General features: G+C 33.5%; 1 protein-coding gene across 4 annotated transcripts in view; it reads right to left on the minus strand.

Annotated features, from left to right (window-relative positions):
* Positions 1–26,704, minus strand: part of LOC127858373 (corticotropin-releasing factor receptor 1-like) — a 136,812-nt gene that overhangs the window by 108,803 nt on the left and 1,305 nt on the right. The window contains exon 1 of one of the 4 annotated variants that reach the window (XM_052395461.1): positions 13,880–14,053. The exons of 1 other annotated variant lie outside the window; for it this stretch is intronic. The gene's annotated coding sequence lies outside the window, so the exon portion shown is untranslated. Of the gene's footprint in view, positions 1–6,997; positions 7,140–10,766; positions 10,946–13,879; positions 14,054–26,704 lie in introns of those variants that run through there. 2 more of the 4 variants (XM_052395460.1, XM_052395463.1) reach the window with 2 other exon arrangements.

A 26,704-nucleotide genomic window follows, 5' to 3' on the forward strand; every position in this document is an offset into this window, starting at 1 on the left:
ATAACGTCTTCTCATATAGTCCACTCTCTCAACATTTCCTATCATTGTAAGTCGCGAGTTGAAAAAACAACAACAGTAGTTCCAATTATCAAGACATACCCTCTGTTTGTAACAAATACATAACAAATTAATTGCAGTGTTATTACTTTGATTATTGTTCAATATTGATTTTCGTCGCAAGCGTGGCATGTTATGTTTAGAAAGCGAAAGCGGTAACTGCCATTGTGTCGAGCGCTGGAAATTATTTTCTTATTTAATGATCCATGAAACATAATCTATAAAAGGAACTTTCATGTAAATCTGTACGAGAAAATTTAACCAGCAAACTGTTTGTTCAGAAGATTATCCGGTTAACCGGTTAACCTATCGCATACTTACTTATGAAGTGACATATGTGATATGAACAGCTTTATATTTCCTGATATTATCTGCGCATTTTGAAACAAATGTTTTGATGTCACGCTTCTCGTTGTTAGTTCTTCGCGGTTGAACATTTTTTTATCAGAACAATTGACTGTTGAATGAAACTACTGCGATTCAGCGAACAACGGAGTACTTTTTATCATAATATTATATGTCAAAGAGTTCAGTTTATCTACGACATGTACGCCTCCATTGAAATTCAATGAGAAAACTGTTTTAAATATAATAGTATTGAACGTATCCTAAAAAGCAAAACAGTCATTTAACAAAATAATATTGATTCTTAGAAAAGTTTTTGTTTGCATAAGTAAGATAGTGCGCTATGTTTAGTCAAACCCACTTTGTATTTTCGCGCAGCACATCGAGTCCTTAAAGTAACATTACTACTCAAAATTAACGAAAATTTCGTACAACATTTCGTAAAATAAACTTATTAATTAAAAATTAGTGTTCCTTATGGCAACTGCCGAACTTTCAACCACATCTAGCGTTGAAATTGTGGCTATTGCTATAAAGAACACGGATTGTTTAGGTTTAACTTTATTTTACGAAATACCTTACAAAATGTTCGTTGATTTTGAGCGTTATCGAGGCTCTAAATAAGTCTTGTATGCGTTTTGTTATTATTAAAAGCACACATATACTGATGTGTGTCCTGTTGCAACACACTATAATGTCAACCTATAATTATAATTCAACACCAAACTACGTTGCATTGAGAGCACCGTGCTACAAACCAGAATTAGGTATTGAGAACCGTGCATTGCTTTAAATGTTTGTTGCCAGTGTTCATAAAATTACAGTTGTTTGCAGTAGTATATAATACTTTTCATAATCTATTTTCTTTCAACTAATCTTAATCACCATTACTATAATCATCCGCAGAACATCACCATCAACATCAACAACGTCAACAACAAAGAAAACACACATGCCACCATGTTACATTATCATTATCAAAATCAACAAAGTCATACTATCATCATCTACATTATATTAGTCATCAAGATTGTTAATATATGATCTCTATTCATACCTTTATCATGTTATCACCATTAACGGTATCTAATTATAACAAGGTGTATACACAATCATAATTGGGATATACATACAATAATTAAAAGCAATAGTAATATTACCAGACATGATTATTCCTGATATTTTGATGTAAAAGTCAAACTCGTTTGACCGATGATAGCATATTGGATAATCCTATGATAAGACAATAGCTGCCGATTATGTTGACGTTAATGAAGACGGCTATTATGATGGCAGGGACGATATGGAATCCCGGAAATTGGTTCCGACTGGGCATGGTTCCTATGCTCATACTAACAAAGGCGAAAATTGGTTTTAACATTATTTTGACAAACCGGACAAGAAACAACTATATCATATGAGGATTTTGAAATCAATGGTGATGATGCTGTTGTTGGTGATGGTGGTGTTGCCGCTGCTGCTCCTGTTGCTGCGGATGATAATGATAATGATGATGAAGAATGTAATGCTTGTTTTAATTATTGTGAACCATAAACAGTATACACAGATTTTTGGCTAAATAGCGAACAGTGTTTTCGTCAAACTAACATGGGAACGCAACAAATATAAAAAGTGTTCGACTGAAAAACAAATGCTAAAAAAACAGAACTCTTTTAAGCAATATTGAAAATATATAATGCAATATTATCTCAATATATGCGTATATTTACGAAGGTGGTTTCCTATTAACCTTTGATTAGTTGCGCTAAACATACCGATTGCATGTTTCAGTATAATTCAAAATGGAATAGCATTACTTAAATAAGTGTGTGCATATCCGTATTGCTTGTTTTGTATTTAATTGTAAGACGGTAAAACTTCCATCTTTACATTTGAGTTATCACTTAAGTATAAGAAATTGTCGTTTATGTACAAATGCAGGTGAAATGGTATAAATATGTGTGAGTGCTTTTTATCAATATCATTATACAAAAAAAAATTCCCTACGCTTATAACAATTATAGTGTTCCTATATAAAAGCGCGGAACGAAAATTGCCATTTAATGTACATATAAATCAGCATAAAAACGTTTACGAAAGAAAACAAAACAATCACAAATACTCAGATTTGTAGCACTAGCGCAAATTAAAATTGAAAATATCATATTTTGAAAACAACTGCAAACGTAGCACAAATATTTTTAATGTTTTAAATACGTTTAAGGTAAACTCGTATATCCAATTGTTTCTCCGATTTTATAAAAATGCTATTTGTGCACACTATCTATTTGGAATGATCATAAGTTTAATCACGTTCGAATAGTTAAACATTATATTTAAGGAGCCACATACACCTCGAAGGCGATGCACTCTTGTATCTGTGACCATCTGGGGGATGCCGTATGGAAATAAGTTCACGCAAGTGGCTGATCAACAATGTCAAAACAAAGAGAACAGACCTTATTAGATGGCTTTTATGTTTCATTCATTGGAAAATTATATCATCACACCCACGGATGAAGTTGCTAACAGACACGCGAGGCTAATTCACTAGGCCTATGTAGCGTTTATTCGATTATTTTGATGCTGGGCAAATTAACATCGTTTTTCTTTGAATTTTAAATATTTCGCTTTTGTTGAGTAACATGCATGTTTGATAGTTTTTGTTCAAAATGTAACTATTTTGTTAAATTGATTCAAATTAAATAATAAACTTTCATATTGATGTTACAACAACACAATTATAGGTGAGCATATATGTTAAAATCGAGTCAAATCATCCCATTTTCAAATTGCTTCTTAACAAACTCTTCAAGACTTTTTAAATATATTTTTATCAACTATGACACAATATGATATTACGCTATAATAGCAATACACTTAACATCATTTCCAACTCAGGTTTTTTGTTAAGAGAGAATGTACCATTATATAATCCTGTTTACTGATATCTTGTCAGTTTAGGGAGAAATTACCAAGATGTTATAAAACAAATTAAATAACAATACGCCAGCGGAAACCATATTCTGAAACTTTTACTGGGTTATAGAACAAATGCATGCAACGTTGTATCAAATCATGTTCTTCATAACGATTCGCAGACCACAATGTCGTGTTCTATCCGAGCCTGGAGTATTGTACAACTGGTTCATAATGAAAACATTCTGAATACAATGGCACCACAAGACAGTTGAGGCTTGGTCTATGACTGACATGCACTTAGTATAATCATAGTTAAAATCAATTACATTCAGTTTGTTGCTAGTATATTCGATTAAAGTTATGTTTTGAACAAGTATATGCAAGTCACATGCGAATAATCAACTGAGGTAAGAAAGAGTAAAAGTAGAAGAGATTTAGAATAAAACAAGTTGTGATTAGATAAGAAGCAAGAGCGGGGCAGGATGTCCAAATCTATAAGTATTTCGGATGAAAGAAGGAATATGCTTTATTATCATTGAATTTGATTCGTATTATCCGGCTTAACACTGAAAAGTAGTTGCAATGTTATGGGTAAAACTGTAATTAAATGTTAAAATGTTTTGGCAGATCATCCATCACTCCATACGTGTTATCTACGAGGCCTTGTACATTTCAACGTTGTCATAAAGATAAACTTTCGCATTGTCAGTGTATTATTTAGTTCGGCAAATATTCATGTTTGTTCTTGATCGATTAAGCTTCTTTGTCATAATAAGTTGAATGCAATATTATTTCACAACAGTATTTATCAATAATCTATTGCATTTTATTTGAGTTGCTTGTCGTCATTTGTTAGGTTATTGTTTTATGGATTTGTCGCAAGATTTATTCAAACCAATAACTAACAATGCGGGAAATCATAGCACATATGTTCACATTAATCACGTTAAAATAAGAGTTTCTTATTTAAAGTTTCATTTTGAATATTGCATCTTGAAAAAAACTAAATTAACGATTTATTTTCATTCCGTCTGTAACTATTTTTGTTGATATGAAAGTAAACACAATAATTATCTAGTATAACCAACTCAACAATGCATGTTTTGTTACAATAAGCTCAATAGTCTTCAAAGGTAAAATATTTGTCCTTGCAATATCTATGAATGTGTATTGCATTTAATTGAAGCAAATCATCCCGCTGGGGTTATAATTGCGACGGTAATTTAAAACGGCAAGATAGTATCTTCGATACGTATGGGACCAATATCGGAAGAGGTTTTGGATAAAACACGTGTCTAAACTACACGAGTCCAAACTTTGAGTCCATTGCTTCAGTATATTTACTATATTTAAACGGATTAGATATCGGGTAAAATGTGCAGATCACCATATCAGTCAACTCACGTACAATAATTCCAAAATTCATGTTGATATGGTATTGATCATTTACAAAACAATAAACGTATTCGTGGTATAACTTTATCTCAATGTGATTTTAAACGCATTAGGCATGCGATTGCGCTGGAAATCTCAAAAATAAAATTTATCAAAACAAAGAGGCCCATCAAGAGAAAAACAGATTTCAGACAGTTCTTTTTCTGTAAAAGATTTGATCGGACTTACAAACACGTTAGTATATATATTACTATGTATAGTGATGTAACTCATACAAGCGAGTCTCTATACGAGAGCGAACCCTGCAATTCGCCAAAGGAATTAACCATGGCCGAAGCACAACCTACGCACAGGATGTTATGTGCGCTTTATTGCAATATCATTCCTATTCGCATACGGTCGAAACAACCTTTGTCTTAAAATAATAATCACATTTAGAGTAGACATTTTTTTTATTATGTCATTCGTCGATGAACAAATTTTAATCACATATCTTAAATATATCATCTGCATAGTTTTACATTATTCAATAACTACACACATTTCTGTATTTGTTGACAAACCATAAATATACGTATACCACTTTTGACTCGCTAAATCTAAACACTATATAACTTAATATACTGGTCCGGATCATGCCATTACAGTACATTAAATAACACCACAATCGCATAACAATATAGCCTACTGTAATAAATCATAATTGACCTTTACCATTAGAAAATACATCTCTATAAAAATACCACTGACACACATATTATTCACAAGAGCATGTTTTGCGGGATAAGGTCGGCAATTGTTTTGTTTTTTTAAATCAATAAAATAAGGCATTTACTATTTGTTCTTAATTGTGTAAGTTCGTGACAATATAAGGATAGTGCATTAAAATGCTAGACAAAACAACGCAAGATAAATTTAACATAGACACCGTTTACTGAATATGTTTGAAAATCATAATAGCAAACGCAGAGATAAACTTCAGTTTACTTGCAAATGCTCAAGAAATTAAATGGCGTGTTTTTGACACTGACTAAGGTGAAGGGTTAAAACGAATTTAAGAAGTGGGAATTTATCGAGTTGTACATGAAATTGATAATATAAAGAGTCAATGTTGATCTCAAGTTATTGTCAGGATATTTATGTTATAGAAAATATCAATTGTCTAATTTGGTGCATCATTTTCAAAATAAATATTTCTGCGATTGCCGTTAACATGATATAACTCACAAACATGACTATAATACCATGTATTTCAATTTCAGTGTCATTCACTGATGTTAACTGTGCCCATGTGTACTATTTACTGCTGTGTACTGCTGTTGTTGTTGTTGTTGCTGCTGTTACTACTACTACTACTACTACTACTACTACTACTACTACTACTACTACTATTACTACTACTACTACTACTACTTCTACTACTACTACTACTACTACTACTACTACTACTACTTCTACTACTACTACTACTACTACTACTACTACTACTACTACTACTACTACTGACTAACTCGGGATCTCGAGATAGCGAAAATTCTCTCCTCTTTTGTTTAATGCACTCTGCCTTTATTTACTGCACCTCTCTTTTTTTAATTGCACTTTGCTTTATTCAGTTTTGCACTCCACTTTTTTCTATCTCATGGCCACGACTTAGCTAAATCGTGGCAACGAGATAGAAAAAAGAGGAGAGCAATTTAAAAAAAGAGAGGTGAATGTCACCTCTATGCCAACGTAGTCCCCAGATCAGGCCATTCTGTTCATTTATAGTGTTAACCGTCCGAGAGCGACACGATTATTTATTTAGTTATTATTATATAACAAATAAATTATGTTCGTTTCTTGCAATATTGTATATTTAATTTGAAGAATAATGTTTTTGAACGTACTATTTTGTGTATAACCTTTTCGAACTATTTTCGTCATTTGTTTCAAATATTGCAATTACAACTCCATGGCCGTTAATCACGGGCGCCACCTCTTTTTTGAGATGCATCGATAAAAGAGCCAACGATACTTCCGAGATGCCGCTAAGGAACCGTTGGTATGAAATGTCAGTAAATATTCTACATCGTGAGTATGTTTTCGGACCCCTTGTTTATGGCTGAACAATTTACAGAAGTAATATCTACCCCGCCATGCACATTGAAATCTCAAAAATGAATATTTGCTTCAGTAATACAAAACTTGTTCGGACATAGCGTTTGTCAATCTGAAAACAACGCGACAGGTTGTACAATCAGCGTCTGGTAAAAACAATATGCTAAAAGTATATACATACAATAGAAGAAATTATTCCAAATGATTGTTTGCAGGTCTGCGCCTCAGAGCTAAATAGAATATTGCTAAAATTATAACTTCCTGTTTCTAAAAATTGAAAATAAACGCATTTATGGATTTAAATTAAAAATCGCACTGTGGACAAGTTCTATTGTTATGCTTATATAAAACGTTGGCTCCTGCCATGTTAATACTTCGCCCTTTACAAATACATCCCATCCTTTGTATCGCTCTTACATTTGTAAACTCAGTCACAAATAATGTTTTTAATAGGTCATTGATGATTTTATACAGTCAAATAAGTAATACTTGGTATAAGCATCGTATTGTATTCTTTAAGGACTGTTATCATCGAGTATATGCTCAAGTGATTCTTGAATAAACGTTATTAAAGGAAAACAATTATTTCACTTACAATTCACATTAAAAAGTGTTTCTGCTCAACTGCTTTACTTGTATGCGGTTATCATTTTGAAATTGTTTATTTGGTAGCTCACGTGCAGATCCAGATTGAGATTGCAATTTGGGCAAATGCAACACGAAACTATAAGCAGGTAGGTTAACAGAAATAAACATTAAATAACAATATTAATACACACAATCTTACTTTTTCTTAATTATGTGCACATAGTCCCTGTGTGTTACAAATAATGTACTTATTTGTTGCTTTTTTATTACTTTGTTTATGAAACGTATTGATTCCCGTCGCCGGCGTGACATTTTATTTTTAGTTAGCGACAGCGGTTATTGAAATTTTGTCGTGGGCTGGAAATGAAAATTTTACTTTATGATCCATGAAACATTACGAGAAAAAAAATGAAACCAGCAAACTGATCGATCAGAAGATTAACCGGTTAACTTCTCGCATATTTACTAATAACGTGACATATAGGATATGAACTGCTTTCTATATCGTGATATTTTCTGTGAATTTTGAATATGGTATGATGCGCTTGTAAGTGATTCTTATTAATCTGTAAATAGACCCTTGCAAATAAACTGCAAAGATCCGTACATAGTTTGCTGATTTAACACGTAACGCGTTAAAAACAGTAAGGGGATTATTTGCTAACAGTAGTCTGACATGACCTGACCTATTTAGAGCCCCATATTCTTAATGAATAGATTTACTGAACGAATATTATGCATACATGTTCTTTTCCAAGAATGGAACATAGTTTTAGTGACTTTTGCTATAAAGGATACGTTCAATACTATTACATTTAAAATATAATTCACATTGAATGTCAATTCAAAAGTATATGTAGTTGATGAACTGAACTCTTTGACACACATACAGAAACAGTGCGACGTTGTTCGGTGAATAGTACACATTTCATTAAACGGTCAAATGTTCTGATAGAATAAGTTGTTTGCACGCCAATAACTTCAAACGACAAAGCGTGTTATCAACCCATTTGTTTTAAAATTAACAGAAAATATCACTATATATTAAGCAGTTCATATCCTATATGTCACGTTAACCCATTCATGCCTAGCGTCCTAAAAAAGGACATTGCAAACAGCGTAGACCCAGATGAGACGCCGCATAATGCGGCGTCTCATCTGGGTCTGCGCTGTTTGCTAAAAAGGAATTTCTTTCTGAAAAATTCTAAAAATAGAAATAAATATACTTGACATCCCTAATTTTGGAAATAAATTGATCCAATATAGAAGGATGGGAGAGTCCACTGGGCATAAATGGGTTAATAGTAAGTATGAATAGCTTTAGTTGTTTTGTTTCATAGTAAAAGTTATCGACATCGTTCTTAACGATGTCTTGTTACATATTAACCCATTCATGCCTAGCGTCCTGAAAAAAGGACATTGCAAACAGCGTAGACCCAGATGAGACGCCGCATGATGCGGCGTCTCATCTGGGTCTGCGCTGTTTGCTTAAAGGAATTTCAGTAAGTAATATTCTAAATATAGAAATAAATATACTAGACATCCCTTATTTTGGAAATAAATTGATCCAATTTAGAAGGATGGGAGAGTACACTGGGCATAAATGGGTTAAGCAAAAAGAAATTTCAGATGCATAATCAGCAGAAAATCGTATTATAACATTATACAAAATTAATATTTAAATTAGAACGCGTTGCAAAATAAAATTAAAAATAGTATTTTGTTAATACAAACTGTACCACTGCACGCGCAAACTAACATTTACACGGGGTATACACTGCAGACTATTCTGCAACAATAATTGGCAATCCAAGCACGAAATAAAGCAGTTTGGCCGTTACATGTTCCGTCTGTGTAAAATCTCATGTTTTATCAAACACACAGACTAACGATTTTCTTGATCAATACAACCTCTTTTTCAAAATAAGATGTAGCAATGTTATTTCACAACAATATTTATCAATAATAGTTTGCATTTGATTTGTAGACATAAATCAAACCAAGAACTTACAATGCGGAAAATACGGAAAATACTGCTCCAGCAGCTGGAGTTTCACTTCTTTATATTGATGTCACGCTTTTCGTTGTTAGTTCTTCGCGGTAAACAACTTTTTATCAGATAAATTTACTGGTGAATGAAAATACTACAATCCACAGAACAAAGGAGTACTTTCAATCAATAATGTCAAAGAGTTTAGTTTATTTACTACATGTACTCCTAAATTGGCTTTCAACGTGAAAACCATTTTAAATATAAAAGTGTTGAACGTATCGTAAATAGCAAAACAGTATTTAAACAAAATAATATTGATTCTTAGAACATTTCAAGTACGCATAAGTAAGTGCGCTTTGATATCATAAGAAAATAGCTGCCGATTAAGTTGACGTTAATTAAGACGGTGATTATGATGACAGGGACGATATGGAATCCCGGACATTGGTTCCTACTGCCAATGGTTCCTATGCTTATACTTACAAAGTCAAACATTTGTTTAAACATTATTTTGACAAACGGACAAGAAACAACTATATATATGAGAATTTTGAAATCAATGGTGATGATGCTGTTGTTGGTGATCGTGGTGTTGCCGCTGCTGCTCCTGCTGCTGCGGATGATGATGAAAATGATGATGTTGACGAAGTATGTTATGCTTGTTTTAATTATGGTGAACCAAAAACATTATACACAGACAGTTTGCTAAATAATGAACAGTGTAATTGTCGAACTAACATGGGAACGCAACATATATAAAAAGTGTTCGACTGAAAAAAAAACTTGCTAAAAAAGCAGAACTCTTTCAAACAATATTGAAACTATAAAATGCAATATTGTCTATATATAAGCGTATTAATCTACAAAGGTGGATTCATATTAACCTAAGATTAGTTGCGCTAAACATACCGTTTGCATGTTTCAGTAAAATTCAATATGGAATAGCATTACTTTAATAAGTGTGTGCATATCTGTATTGTTGGTTTTGTATTTTATTGTAAGACGGCAAAACTCCCATCTTTACATTTGAACTATCACTTAAGTATTAGAAACTGATGTCGTTTATGTACAAATGTAGGTGAACTGGTATAAATATATGTAAGTGCTTATTATCAATATCATTATACAAAAAAAACACATTTCCCTACGCTTAGAACACTTATAATGTTCCTAGATAAAAGCGTGGAACAACAATTACCACGAAACGTATGTTTAATGTATATATAAATCAGTATAAAAAAAAATTACAAAATAAAAAAAACAATTACAAATAATCAGATTTGTAGAATTAGCGCATATTAAAATTTAAAAAATCAAATTGTGAAAACAACTGCAAACGTAGCACAAATATTGTTAATGCTATACATACGTTTAAGGTAAACTCGTATTCCCAATTGTTTTTTCCGATTTTATAAAAATTCTATTTGTGCACACTATCTATTTGGAATGATCATAAGTTTAATCACGTTCGAATAGTTAAACATTATATTTAAGGAGCCACATAAACTTCAACGGCGACGCAATCTTGTGTCTGTGCCCGTCTGGGGGATGCCGTATGGAAATAAGTTCACGCAAGTGGCTGAGCAACTATGTCAAAACAAAGAGAACAGACCTTATTAGATGGCTATTATGTTTCATTCATTGGAACATTATATCATAAAACCCACGGATGAAGTTGCTAACAGACACGCGAGGCTAATTCACCAGGCCCATGTAGCGTTTATTCGATTATTTTGATGCTGGGCAGATTTACATCGTTTTTCTTGGATTAAATATTTCGCGTTTGTTGAGTTACATGCATGTTTGATAGTTTGTGATAATAATGTAACTATTTTGTTAACTTGATTCAAATTAAATAATAAACGTTTATATTGATGTTACAGCAACAAAATTATAGGTGAGCATGTATGTTAAAATCGAATCCAATCAACCCATTTTCAAAAGGCTTCTTAGCTCTTGAAGACTTTATCTATATATTTCTATCAACTATTGACATAATATGATATAAAGCTATAATAGAAATAAAAGTAACATCATTTCAAATTCAGGTTATTGTAAAGAGAAAATGCACCATTATATAATCTTGTTTACTGATATATTGTCAGTTTAGGGATAAATTACCAAGATGCCATACGACCTATTAAATAACAATATGCCAGCTGAAACCATCTTCTGAAACTTTTGACTGGCTGTTTAGAACAAATGCGCGCGACGCTGTGTCAAATCATGTTGTAGACAACATTTCGCAGACGACTATATCGTTTTCTATCCGATCCTGGAGTAATGTACAGCTGGCAGATAATAAAAACATTCTGAATATAATCGCACCACAGGAAAGTTGAGGATTGGTCTTTGACTGGCATGTACCTAGTATAATCATAGTTTAATCAAATACATTCCGTTTGTTGCTAATATAGTCGATTAAAACTATGTTTTGAACAAGACTATGTCGGTCACATGCGAATTATAAACCGAAGTAAGAACGAGTAAAAGAAGAAGAGATATATAATGAAGTCAGTTGCCATTAGAAAAAAGTAGGTGCGGGACAGGTCATCGATATTAAAAATAGATCTGTCCATTAGAAGGAGTATTGTCAAAATCTAGGAGTATCTCGGATGAAAGACGAAATATTCTTATCAGTGAATTTGCCTCTTATTCCTCGTCTTAACACCGAGAGGTAGGTGCAACGTTATGGGTTGAACTGTAATTTTATGTTAACTTGTTTTGGCTGGCAGATCATCCACCACTCCATACATGTTATCTTCCAGACCTTGAAAATTTCAACTGTGTCATATATATAATTTCGCATTGTCAGTGTAATATTAATTTCAGCATGCATTGATAATTGTTACTACTTTAATAAGTGTACAGTAAAGTAATTTGCAATCATATTTCGTACGATCATGACGACATAAGCTATTGAAACGTGACGACATAAGCTATTGAAACGTGACGACATAAGCTATTGAAACGTCCAAATCTCTAAATGATACATATACTACTTGCACTTTAATGACAACGTATACATGTGTCGTCAAGCGAAACTTAGGGCATTGACGGACATTTTTGAAACTATTAACAAAATAATTAGTTACAAAAAAGCACAATAAAACAATATTTCGCAAACACTTCCAAAGATTCCGGTTTTATGTATTCGAAAGCCAGGGTCGATACTTTTCATTTGTTGCAATTCAAATACGAAGAAACACACACTTAAGAACTTCTTGATCGGTTTAAACCCTTTTTCTTAATACGATGAATGCAAGTTTATTTCAAAAGAATATTAATCAATAATCTTATGCATTTGATTTATAGAAACAATCAAACCAAGAACTAACAATGTGGACAGTTATTTACAAATATTGAGAAATAAAACATATTACATATGTTCACATTAATCAAGTCAAAATAAGAGCGTTTAAGTTTCGTTTTGAATATTGCTGCTTGAAAAACTAAACCAACGATGTATTTTTTTATTGAACCTTTAATGTTTTCCCTGGTGATATGCAAGTCGAGGTAATAATTATCTAGAACAAACAACTCAACAACGCATATTTTGTCACAGTTCGCTAAATTGTCTTCAAACGTAAATTGTTTAATCATTGCAATGCATGTAAATATTGATTGTATATAATTAGAGCAATTCGTCCCACTGTGGGTATAATTGCGACGGTAATTTAAAACTGCATGATAGTTCTGCGCTATAAATTGAAACAATATCGGCAGTGGTTCGGAAATGAAACACGCGTCTAACCTACACGAGTCCAGTTACTACATTATCTGCCCTTTATTTAAACGGATTCGCGACCGGGTACAATTGTTAGATCACCATGTAAGTCATGTACAATAATACACAAATGCATGTGGATATGGATTTTATCATTAAAAAAAAAATACACCTATTATTTTCTTAATCTTAATCTCCTTGTTATTTTTTCGAGAGCGCATGCTTTGTTATTTATTTAGTTGATGTAAAGTGTGGCGCATGCTTTGTTACTTATTTAGTTGATGTAAAGTGTGGCGCATGCTTTGTTACTTATTTAGTTGATGTAAAGTGTGAATTGTTAATTGTACAAGTAACTGAACCTATGTGCTTTAAATACTACGGACGAAAAGCCAATGTTGTGTATGAATATAGTACAAACAAGTTTTGTTTGTAAAGATTTGAATTTTTAACGCATTAGTTACGGGATTGCGTACCAAAAGGATACCACTACGGCCGAGGCGCAACCAACGTTTCAGGATGTTATGAGTTCTTTATTGCAAGTAAGACAGTTTGCCATATTCATACTTTCGAACGAACATTGGTCTTTAAAGAATAACCAAATGTAGAGTAGACAATTGTCTTATTATTGAATTTGTTGATAAACACATTTTAATCACATAATTATCTGAAAAGATATCAACTTCCTAGTTTTACATTAGTCAATAACTACACACATTTCTGTATTTGTCGACAAACCATAAATATACGTATACTACCTTTGACTCGCTTGATCCAAACACTACACAGCATAATATATTGGTCCGTATCATGAAATTAAAGTCTATTAAATAACACCACATTAGCATAACAACATAACCTTCTATTATAAATCAAAATTGACATTTAAGATGCGATACATACAATAAAGCTCTCTACAAATAACACTTACACACATATTGTTCACAAGAGAATGCTTTGTAGGAATAAGTCGGGAATTGTTTTCTTTAATGTCAATAAAATGACGCATTTACTATCTGTCCTTAAATGTGTATGTTCGTGCCAACACAGGGATAGTGCATTACAATGCTAAACAAAACAACGCAAACTAAATTTAACATTGACACCGATTACTAAATATTTTTCCAAAATCATAATAGTAAAAGCAGCGATAAACTGCTGTTTACTTGCTAATGCTCAAGAAAATAAATGTCGCGTTTTTCACACCGACTGGGTTGATGTTTTTAAACGTATTAAAGAAGTGGGCATTTAACGAGTTGTACATGAGTTGATATTATATACGATTCATTGGCGTCGCACTGACGTGCGGCGACTAGTATGTAATCCGTTTTTTTTTCGCTTATGGGAGGGGAAGTTATTTTACGGATCGATGTATATATTTTTGTTGTCAGAATATCTTGCATAGTTGTGATTTTTTGTGTAAATTAGTGTAAATAAGTACTGCATTTGTGCCTATTACATTTACTACAACATTCATTGCCAATAATGCAAAGCTAATTCTTTTAATTAATAACTGATCACAGAGACTGGGCAATAATAAAAGTTCACAGGGACTGGACAAATACGCGAACCGGTGAAACTTTCTGGTTTTGTATACAAACAAAACTTCTTTGTTCCACTATCCTAGCAACCGCCTTGTTACTAATAAAGGCGCTATAGAGCGCGAAGCGCGACACGTATTATTAATTGTAATAATTAGTCTTGATAAAGGAAGCAGCCGCTTATGAATGAGGAACACCATCACAGCACCCCAGTTTCATTACTATCAAGTCCTCCCACAGGTATTTTTGTAAGAACCACATATAGAAGGGCGCATGCCCGACCCGTATCTTGCTAGTGGTATGGACCCTTTGGTATGGACTTTTAACCCCGCTCACTGTCCGTCGTTTACACTTCCGGGTGTACATTGAAACCGACTATTAATAGCTTATTAATATCTTAGTTAGTAGGTGATTTTTCAAGCGGTTCCGTAGTGTAGTGGTTACACGCTCGCATCACATGTGAGAGGTCCAAGGTTCGAGCCCCAGTAGAATCAAATTATTTTATTTGTGTTCGATGTTAAGTTTTTGTTTTGATGTAGTAATTTTAGCTTAAATAAATATGCTGTTATGTTGTTACCGTTTTTTGTTTTTATAATGCCCATGAAATATATGAGTGAGAGAATGGGGGGGGGGGGTCGTAAACACATTAACACTTTAACAGTGTTTTCATATCAATGAGTACTCAACCCCTATCGTTAATGAGCAACGTAAGAATAAGTTCAGAATAATCTCCCCTTGAAGTTGAGAAAAAAATGAAATTACGCTTACACATGTACAAGATGAAGCAGATTTTTTGTAAACCTACACAGTTCTGTTCCATAAATGAAAACTGCACACGGATGCCAGTAAAAAAAGAAGGAAACCAATGTAAATAAAATGAACTATGAAATATTTGGGGGTTACAACACAAAATCATAGATAATGGTTATTTGGGGGTTATAACACAACATCATAGATAATGGTTATTTGGGAGTTATGACACAAAATCATAGATAATGGTTATACCAGTATCTTGTTCTTTTTTGTTTTAAATAATCGGCCAATACATTAATATTTACAGTAGAAAATAAATCGTTCCATGTAACATAATTGAGTGCCTTTTACACTAAAATTCCCGACGCCCTTTGATGCGTTGCATCAATACTTATCTTGTATTAAGTCTGCGATACAGAATCAATGTTGATCTCGAGTTATTGTCAGGATATTAATGCAATAGAAAATACCAATTGGCTAATTTGGTGTATCATTTTCAAAATAAATATGTCTGCGATTGCCGTTTACATGATATAATTCACAAACATGACTATAATACTATGTATTCCAATGTCAGTGTCATTCACTGATGTGTACTGTGCCCATGTGTACCATTTACATTAAGAACTCAAAACAATCACAGAAATTCGGTATATACATGTGTTTGATGTTAAAAATCGACTAGAGCCGCGCTCTCGAAAACCCGACTTAATACATGTGCTTAACTTGCATCCCCAGATCAGGCCATTCTGTTCATTTATAGTGTTAACCGTCCGAGAGCGAATATATTTTGTTCTCTGTTAAAAACAAGCATTTAGATAACGGCTTGAATTGATAATGAACTGAACTGTTATTACTCGGATTGATTGATTTATTTATAATAATATAACAAATGAACTATTTTCGTTTCTTGCAATATTGTATAATTAATTTGAAGAATAATGTTTTGGCACGTATTATTGTGTGTATAAACTGTTCGAACTATTTTCGCGTTTTTTTCCAAATATTGCAATTACAACTCCGTGGCCGTTGATCATTGGTGCCACCTCTTTTGTGAGATGCATTGATAAATGAGCAAATGATACTTCCGAGATGGCGTTAAGAAACGGATGTTATGAAATGTTACTGATAATTCTACATAGTGAGTATGTTTTCGCACCCCTTCTTCCTGGCTGAACCATTTACAGCAGTAATATCTACAACGCCATGCACATTAAAACCTAAAAAAATGAACATTTGCTTCAGTAATACAAAACGTTTTCGAAAATAGCGGTTTTCAATCTGAGAACAACGAGACAGATTGTACAATCTGCGTATGCTAAAGCGTAAACTTTTTTGATTCAGGATTTAGGATTTATTTCCAAATACACAGGGGAAGAAATGCCCATGAATACACAAAAGTATACAAAAGATGTTCTACACATATCAATTTAAAGGTCATAATTAAAACATGCATATTGTTACAAAACGTTATGAAGTGAAATATATATTCCATTAAAAAATGCAGAGACATCTGAACAAATTAAATGTTTTACAATCCGATTATATATCATTTGTAATATAATACTTAATACAGAATAATAAATGTACTGAGGAAAATATTTTTGTAGTTAGCATGTTAAAGGTAGATAATATGATACTGCTTAAATTATTCAAAATATGTATGGTATTTATTCCTCAATTTGAAAGCTTATTTTAACAAAAATTGCCAGGTTTCGATTTATTTTACTATTATTGCACTGAAAATGTCGTTAAATTTTGGTATGTTTGGTCTGACATAGTAATATTTATTAATGCAATTTTTTTCTTAATTCAGTGTTAGGTGGGCATTCAAATAAAAAATGGAATTCGTCCTTTAACTTATGACCTTAACAACATGTTCTTTTTTCGCGTGGGGTAGGTATTGCTTTTTTTCCAACTACCAGCTTCTATTTCTAAATTATATGCAGACATTCTTGATAATGCAATCCTACAACTGTCTATATTAAACTGGTATAAACATGGTGGCTATTTAAAAATAGAATACATAGTATATGAACTAGATCGTGTTGACTCGTTAAATTCAATTGTCCGATTTTGTAAAAATACATTTTTGATTCTTTCTTTCAACGCGAGAAGAAACATATCTATGTCCCCAACAACTTGATATATCCACACATGGGGAAACCCTATAGATTGAAATAAAATCTTAGCATTATATGCCAATGACTTGGTATCATTATTGTTTTCTACCTTTTCTAACATGGTATTATATACTATTTTTGCATATTTCATTGATTCCATTTGTAATATTTTACACCAGTATTTTATATCTTTTATATACAATTTATTTTTCTTTGGGGTTCTGCCCAGTTCCCCGTATACGAAATTCTTTTGTCTTTGAGGCCTTACACCGAGTAGCTCTTTGCAAAATTTTAAATGTATTCTTTCTATTTGTATGATATTTTTGTTTAGTCCCCAAACCTCTGATCCGTAACTTAAGACTGGTGCATTTCATTTTTCGAACAAATCTGACTTGTGAATTATTGACATTGTGGGAAATCTTGTGAAACAACTTTTTAACATAAAAATAGCTTTCATAGCATGACCTGTCAGTGAAATAAACGTACCATTAAAAGAGCTCACCCCCGTTGTAAAGACAATCTCAAGATAAGTTAAATGTGAAACAATTTCTATTTTTTCTCCATATATGTAAAAATAATAATTTTTCGCAATGCACCTTTTCTAAAAATCATAATCGTAGTAGAATCACTATTTACGCACAGCTTCCATTTTCACAGTAAGCGTCTAACAAGTGTAATCCGTTTTGAAGTTCAGTTCTTGTCTCTGATAGCAGTACGATTTCATCTGCATATAACAGCAACAATAATTTATAAATATTTATGCTTTAAGTATATGCATACAATAGAAGAGATTATTCCAAATGAGTGTATGCAGGTCTGCGCTTCACAGCTGAATAGAATATTGCTCAAATTATAACTTTGTGTTTCTAAAAATTGAAAACACATGTTTGGATCTAACTGAAAAATCGCACACGTTCTATTATTATGCCTAATCCATATATAAAACATTGGCTCCTGCCATGTTAATACTTCGCACTTTACAAAAATATCCCATCCTTTTTGTCCCTCTTTAATTTGTTAATTCAGTCACATAAAAATTGTTTAATAGGTCATTGATGATTTAATACAATCAAATAAGAAATAATTGGTATTAGCACCGTATTGTATTCTTCAAGGACTGCTATCATATAGTATATTCTCAAATGATTCTTGAATACACTTCAGTAAAGGGAAACCATAATTTCACATGCAATTAAAATTGTCTAAAAACAAGTGTTTCTGCTCAACTGCTTTACTTGTATGCGGTTATCATTTTGAAATTGTGTATTTTGGAAGCTCACGTGCAGATCCAGATTGAGATTGCAATTTGGGCAAATGCAACACGAAACTATAAGCAGGTAGGTTAACAGAAATAAACATTAAATAACAATATTAATGCACACAATCTTACTTTTTTCTTAATTATATGCACATTATAGTGTACGTTATATTCAGAACAATTATACACATGTAAATAATGTCTAAGCAAATAATCCCCGCTCTCAACATATCCATCCTATCGTAGTTAGCGATTAGCAAACAAAACAACACTAGTTCCAATTATCGATACATAATCCATGTTTGTTACAAATAATGAACTTATGTATTGCTTTTTTATTACTTTGGTGATGAAACGTATTGATTCCCGTCGCCAGCGTGACATGTTGTGGTTTTAGTAAGCGACAGCGGTTATTGGCAGTTTGGCGCGGGCTGGAAATGGAAATTTTACTTAATGATCCATGAAACATGTATCATTAAAGCAACTAAGATTAACCTTTACGAGAAAATGAAACCAGCAAACTGATCGTTCAGAAGATTGACCGGTTAACCTCTCGCATATTTACTAATAACGTGGCATATAGGATATGAACTGCTTTCTATATCGTGATATTTTCTGTGAATTTTAAAACAAATGGTTTGATAATACGCTTTGGCGCTTTAAGTAATTCGCGTGCAAACAACTTATTTTATCAGAAAATTGGACCGTTAAATGACTTTTTACCGAACAACGTCGCACTGTTGCATTAGTTATGTCAAAGAGTTTTGTTCATCAACTACATATACTTTTGAAATGACAGTCAATTTGAATTATATTTTAAATGTAATAATATTGAATGCATCCTCAATAGCAAAAAGTCGCTAAAAACTTTGTTTCATTCGTGGAAAAGAACATGTATGCATACTATTCGCTCAGTTAATCTAGTTATTAAGAATTTGGGGCTCTAAATAGGTCAGGTCAAGTCCGACTACTGTTAGCAAATAATCCCTTTAACTGTTTTTTTACGCGTTATGCGTACAATCAGCTAACTATGTACGGATTTTGCAGTTTATTAACAGGAGGCTATTCACAGATTACTAAGAATCACTTACGGTCTACAAGCGCATTATAAATCCAGTGAAAAGCTGCAGCAGAAAATCGTATTAAAGCATACTAAAAATCAATTTATATATTAGAACGCGTTGCAAAATAAAATTTAAATTAGAAATTGTTTAATACAAACTGTAACACTGCTCGCGCAAACTAACATTTACACGGGATATACACTGCATACTATTCTGCAGCAATAATTGGCAATTAAAGCACGAAATAAAGCATTTTGGTCGTTACATGTTCCGTCTGTGTAAAATCTCATGTTTTATCAATGAACGTCACGCGCCGAAATACTCTACAAACAAAGGAAGCACATCATCAGGCCTTATACCTAGCGTTCAATTTGTATGTGTTGCGTTGTTATTGAAAAACGCGCATAAACTGGAATATGTCCTGTTTCAACAGACTTCAATGTCCATCTATAATTGCTGTTAAACTCCAAACTTCGTTACCTTAAAACGCACTTTGCTACCAACTAGACTTTGGTAGTGAACACCGTGCATTGCTTGCTATTTTTGTTGTTATTGTTCTTAAAATGCAATTTGTTTGCAGTGGTATATAGTACTTTTAATAATGTTTTTTCCTTATACTTATATTCATCACCATCACGAGCATCAGCCGCAGAACACCACCATCGATCACAGAAACAACAAAGAAAACACCAATCCCACCATTTTGTTAAATTATCATCAACAAATCAGCTAAGACATACTACAACCACCAACATTGTCTTCATCATCAAGCTTGTTTACATCTTCAAGGGACTGTCAACCACGACTGCGAAGAAAAGAAAAGTTGTTAAATATCGTATTTTTTTACATTTATTAGTTTATATTGATTTAAATATCACAACTGGTATATTACATTACTTGAAGAAAGTTGTTAAGTTTTCATATTTTCAGTATATTGGGTAATACATTTTACTGGGTATGTCTACCACGTAACTACCAGTTACGTATAAATAACGCCAGTAGATTGATCATCATCGTCACGTGGTAAATTCAGGAGTGCAAATTGTGTATGTGTAGTGAATTGTATTTATTAAATATATAAAATGATCAATCTACTTGCGATATTTATAGTGTGTACATTGTTATGTCACCTATTTTCGCGATGTACTCTCGATTTCACATCGCGAAATTGTATTACCTAATATACAGAAAATATGATTTTTTTTCAAGTAATGTAATATACCAGTCGTGATATTTTAATCATATAAACTAATAGTTGTACAAAAGCGGTATTTTACAACTTTTCTTTTCTTCGTCGTCGTGGTTGACAGTCCCTTTAACCCTGATCATAATTTAATCATGCCTTCATCATTATAAGACGATATAAACACAATCATTATGAGCATATGAATCATAAGTTACAAGGAAATACTTCAATCACCAGACATGAGTGGTCCTTACATTTTTATGTAAAGGCGAATCTCTACTGACCGATGATAGAAAGTTGGATAATGCTATGATAAGGAAATAGCTGCTAATTGTGTTGACATTAATTAAGACGGTGATTATGATGACGGGGACGATATGATATTCCGGACATTGTTTCTTACTGGCAATGGTTCCTATGCTCATACTAACAAAGTCGAACATTGGTTTATATAATTTTGACCTTTCGGACCGATACCGAATAGATGATATGAGGATGGTGAAATCGGTTGTTATGATAAGTAATAATTTTTATAATGATGATGATGATGATGATGATGATGATTGACGTATGATAAGCTTAATAAACCGATGGTCTTTTTCATGAAAATTAAATTTGGAATAGCATTACTTTAATAAGTGTGTGCATATCTGTCTTGTGTGTTTTGTATATTATTGTAGGACAACTAAACGTCTAAGATTACGATGCCGTAATATACAGATGCAGGTGAACTGGTATAAATTAATGTAAGTGCTTATTATAAATATCATTATACAATAAAAATGGTCCATACGCCTTAGAACCATGGGTGTGCTCCTACAGAAAAGCGCGGTACAAAAACGTCAGAGAAAGTATATTTTAGGCATATTTAAATCAGTATTGAATAACGTTTACAAAAGAAAAAACAAACACAAATAGCTGATCCAATTTGTAGCATAAGCGCATAGATACCATTTAAAAAATATTTTTTTGAAACCAACTGCAAAAGTAGAACAATTATTTTAAATGTTATACATACTTTTAATGTAAACTCGTATTTCCAATTATTCCTTCGATTTTATTAAAAATGCTATTTGGGAACAATATCTTTTTGGAATGATCATCAATTAAATAACGTTCGAATTGTTATAAATTATATTTAAGGAGCCACATAAAATTCAAAGGCGACGCAATCCTTGAGTTCACAGAAGTGTCCCAGCAGCTAAGTAAAAGCAAAGAAAATAGACTTTATTAGATGGCAATACGGTTTTATTTATTGGAACATTATATAATCACACCCACGGATATAGTTTCTAACAGACGCGCGCGGCTAATTCACCAGGCTCATGTATTCGATTATTTTGATTCTGGCCAGATTAACGTCGTTTTTCTTGGAATGTTGAATATTTCGCGTGTGGTGAGGTACATGTATGTTTTGTTTTAGCCTATTTATCTGAGCTCAATTGCATCGAATGAATCACGCTTATAGAACCGCGCTCCGTTTCATGGGCCTTTAACCAGTTTTTGGTGTCTTTGGGAAAGAATAAGAGCTTGCTCCCCATATTGGGATCGAACCCGTGACCTCCTAATCGCTAAGCGGACACCTTGTCCATTACGCAACGGCTAACATTTTGGTTGTTTTCGATCACAATATAACTGTTTTTTCAAATTGATTCAACATTAATAATAAATGATGATATTGATATATCAAGAGCAAAATTACACGTGAGCATGTAAGTTAAAATCGAGTCAAATCATCACATTTTCAAAATGTTTCTTAACAAACTCTTGAAGACTTAATCTATTTATTTCTATCAACTATAACATAATATTAAATGAAGCTATAATAGCAATAAACGTAACATCATTTCCAACTCAGGTTATTGTTAAGATAGAATGCACCATTATATAATCTTGTTTACTAATATCTTGTCCGTTTATGGAGAAATTACCAAGATGCCATACGACCTATTAAATAACAATATGCCAACTGAAACAATATTCTAAAACTTTTGACTGTGTGTATAGAACAAATGCGCGCGACGCTGTGTCAAATTATGTTGTAGACATCATTTCGCAGACGACTATATTGTTTTCTATCCGATTCGGAGTATTGTACAGCTGACAGATAACAAAAACATTCTGAATATAATGGCACCACAAGACAGTTGAGGCTTGGTCTATGACTGACATGCACTTAGTATAATCATAGTTTAATCAATTACATCAGTTTGTTGCTAATAAAGACGATTAAAACTATGTTTTGAACAAGCATATGTCGGTCACATGCGAATTATAAACTGAAGTAAGAACGAGTAAAAGAAGAAGAGATTTATAATGAAGTCAGTTGCCATTAGAACAAAGTAGGTGCGGGACAGGTCATCGATATTAAAAATAGATCTGTCCATTAGAAGAAGTATTGTCAAAATCTAGGAGTATCTCGGATGAAAGACGAAATATTCTTATCAGTGAATTTGCCTCTTATTCCTCGTCTTAACACCGAGAGGTAGGTGCAACGTTATGGGTTGAACTGTAATTTTATGTTAACTTGTTTCGCCTGGCAGATCATCCACCGGTCAATACATGTTATCTACCAAACCTTGTAAATTTCCATTGTGTCATATATATAATTTCGCATTGTCAGTGTATTCTTAATTCAGCATACATTCATGTTTGTTACTAATTTAATCATTGTACGGTAAAGTAATTTTGAATCATATTTCGTAGGATCATGACGACATAAGCTATTGAAACGTCAAAATCTCTCAATGATACATATACTAGTTGCAATTCAATTACAACGTATACATGTGTCGTCAAGCAAAATTTAGGAAATTGTCGGACCTTTTTGAAACTATTAACGGAATTATATGTTACAAAAAATCACAATAAAACAATATTTTGCAAATACCTCCAAACACTCGTTTTTTATTTGTTCAAAAGCCAGAGTCTATACTTTTCATTTGTTGCAATTCAAATACGAAGACACACACCCTAACGATTTTCTTGATCGATACAACCTCTTTTTCTTAATAAGATAAATGCAATGTTATTTCACAATAATATTTATCAATAATCTATTGCATTTGATGTATAGAAAAAAATTAAACAAAGAACTAACAATTCGGAAAGTTATTTATATATATTGAGAAATATAACATAACACATATGTTCACATTAATCACGTCAAAATAACAGTTTAAAAGTTTCGTTTTGAATATTGCTGCTTGAAAAACTAAACCAAAGATTTATTTTTATTCCATCTTGAATTTATTCCCTGGTGAAATGCAAGTCGATGCAATAATTATCTAGAAGAACCAACTCAACAACGCATATTTTGTCACAGTTCGCTAAATTGTCTTCAAACGTAAAATGTTTCATCATTGCAATGCATGTGAATATTTATTGTATTTAATTAGAGCAATTTATCCCACTGTGTGTACAATGGCGACGGTAATTTAAAACTGTCAGGTTTATCTTCGCCTTGAATTAAAACAATATTGGCAGTGGTTGGAGATGACACACGCGTCCAAACTACACGAGTCCAGTTGCTACAGTATCACTGGGGGCTGACGAGGTCAAAGCGTAGTCCGTTTCGCTACGACGTCGGGTATATGTTTTACTACGAAAACATTGTGTAAATACACTACTTAATCAGGCGAGTTTCATCTTTTCTGGTGATTATGGATTAGAGAACGGAACATCCAGTAATGGTAGGTACTTATTTTCAATAATAAACAAATGCGCGTAGTTGCAACCTTTAAGTCTATTTTGAGCTAAAAACGAAATATTTCGATTTGAAGCAATGCATAAGGTGGTTATTCTGTTAAACTAGCCATTTACGGTAACTTAAATTAAATAAAACTACATGTTACTTTGATTCAGTGTACATTTCACATTTTAAAGTACAAAACAGGTTACGAACATATTTTTTAATCATTCAAATGCTTTGTTTCGAAGGAAATTACAAGTCGCTTTATGTATAGGTTTCGCACAGAGTATGTATTGGTTGCGCAACGAAGTACAAATATAATGTATAGGTTGCTCAACGAAGATTCTGTATCTATTTCAGGACATATCACATGCAGTTTGCAGTTACTGCAGATTGCTATTTTCCAGTGCAAAAGATGCCGTGCTTCACTGTGCGCATTGACATCCAAACGAAAAAGTTGAACCCTGTGAAAGCCGACAGAGTCCCGGCAGAGCCCCGGTATACCGTCACTCCGCCGGCACTCACCGGGGCTATAACGGCATTAAACCACGGCAGAGTTGCTGCAACGCACCGGTTTAACCGTGGACAACCGGGGCTCCACCGGGAAAGTATTCAAATGTTTAATACATCCGTGATGAACCAGGAGTTACCGGGAAGGACCGGCAATGACCGGCTTTGCACTGGAAACAACCGGAACTTCATCGGAAACAACCGGGACGGCACCGTCAGAGCACCAGTTTACTTATGTAACGTAGCTATAAAGAGACTCTGCCGGCATTCACCGGGCTCCACCAGGGCGTTGCCGTGGCTCTGCTGGGGTGTGTTTGGGCCCCGGTGGAGCTAAGGTGCCGTCCCGGTTGTTCCCGGTACAGTCCCGGTTGTTCCCGGTGCCACGCCGGTCGTTGCCGGTCCTACTTGGTGACTCCCTGTTCATCCCATAGGTATTAAACATTTCAATACTTTCCCGGTGGAGCCCCGGTTGTCCCCGGTCGTCCACGGTTCATCCCGGTGGAGCACCGGATCATCCCGGTAGGGCCCCGGTTCATCACGGTAGATGCCTGATCACGCACTAGGGCTCCGCCGGCGTCATAGTGAGACTGGGCATTAACCGCATTGTAACACGAGGTAAATTTACCAGCCGTCATGTACGCAGTAAACAATAACCTGTGACAGAAACCCACTGTCACACCTTTACAACAATATATTGGTTATGCAATTGCGGATTTGTGCTATTGGGGTCCTACTTTCCACACCTTACGGCTGTTACAGGTGTGGATTTTACAGGTGAAATCATGTATACGAACATAAAGTTCAGCTCAAATAAGTTGACGATAACCGATTTTCAAGAAAATCGCTTTGATATTTACAATGTTAAAATCAAAATCTGTATGAGTTAAATGATGATCGAAGTTGGGACATGGGATTTACTTTGACATAAGCAGAGTTTCGAGATAAGCGAGTTGGGGATAACGAGAATCGAATGTTATTTGATAAAGAGTACCGTATGCTGAAAACCTATCGTCGCTCTCTATCAAAATAAACGTATAAGGGATTGTCACGAGGAGAAGATGAGTCATTTTTATTGAGACCGACGACATTAGGTTCTCGACTCTCAACTGTCATCTTATATATGGATTTTCGATTTGAATCGTTTCCTTTGGCCTAGTCGTGAATTTATTTATATCATTACCATGTCGACTGTGCGCTTCGGATCATGTTGTGCCGTTGTTAATACCTCGTCCTCAAAGGAAACATCCAGCCACTCAATGACTCTGTATTAAAAAAAACTTTTCTTTATTTTGCCTTCGAGAGATAACCAATACGTCTTCTGTGAGAAACGCATACACGCTAAAGCGTTGGCGTAGCGAGGCATATACGTATACTGTCAGAGACATGATCATGCCTAATAAAAGTAATAATAATAGCCTTTACTTATGATAACTGGGTCACCCTACACATTTCTAAAC

Source organism: Dreissena polymorpha, chromosome 14 (assembly GCF_020536995.1).
Source record: "Dreissena polymorpha isolate Duluth1 chromosome 14, UMN_Dpol_1.0, whole genome shotgun sequence".
Lineage (NCBI taxonomy): Eukaryota > Metazoa > Mollusca > Bivalvia > Myida > Dreissenidae > Dreissena > Dreissena polymorpha.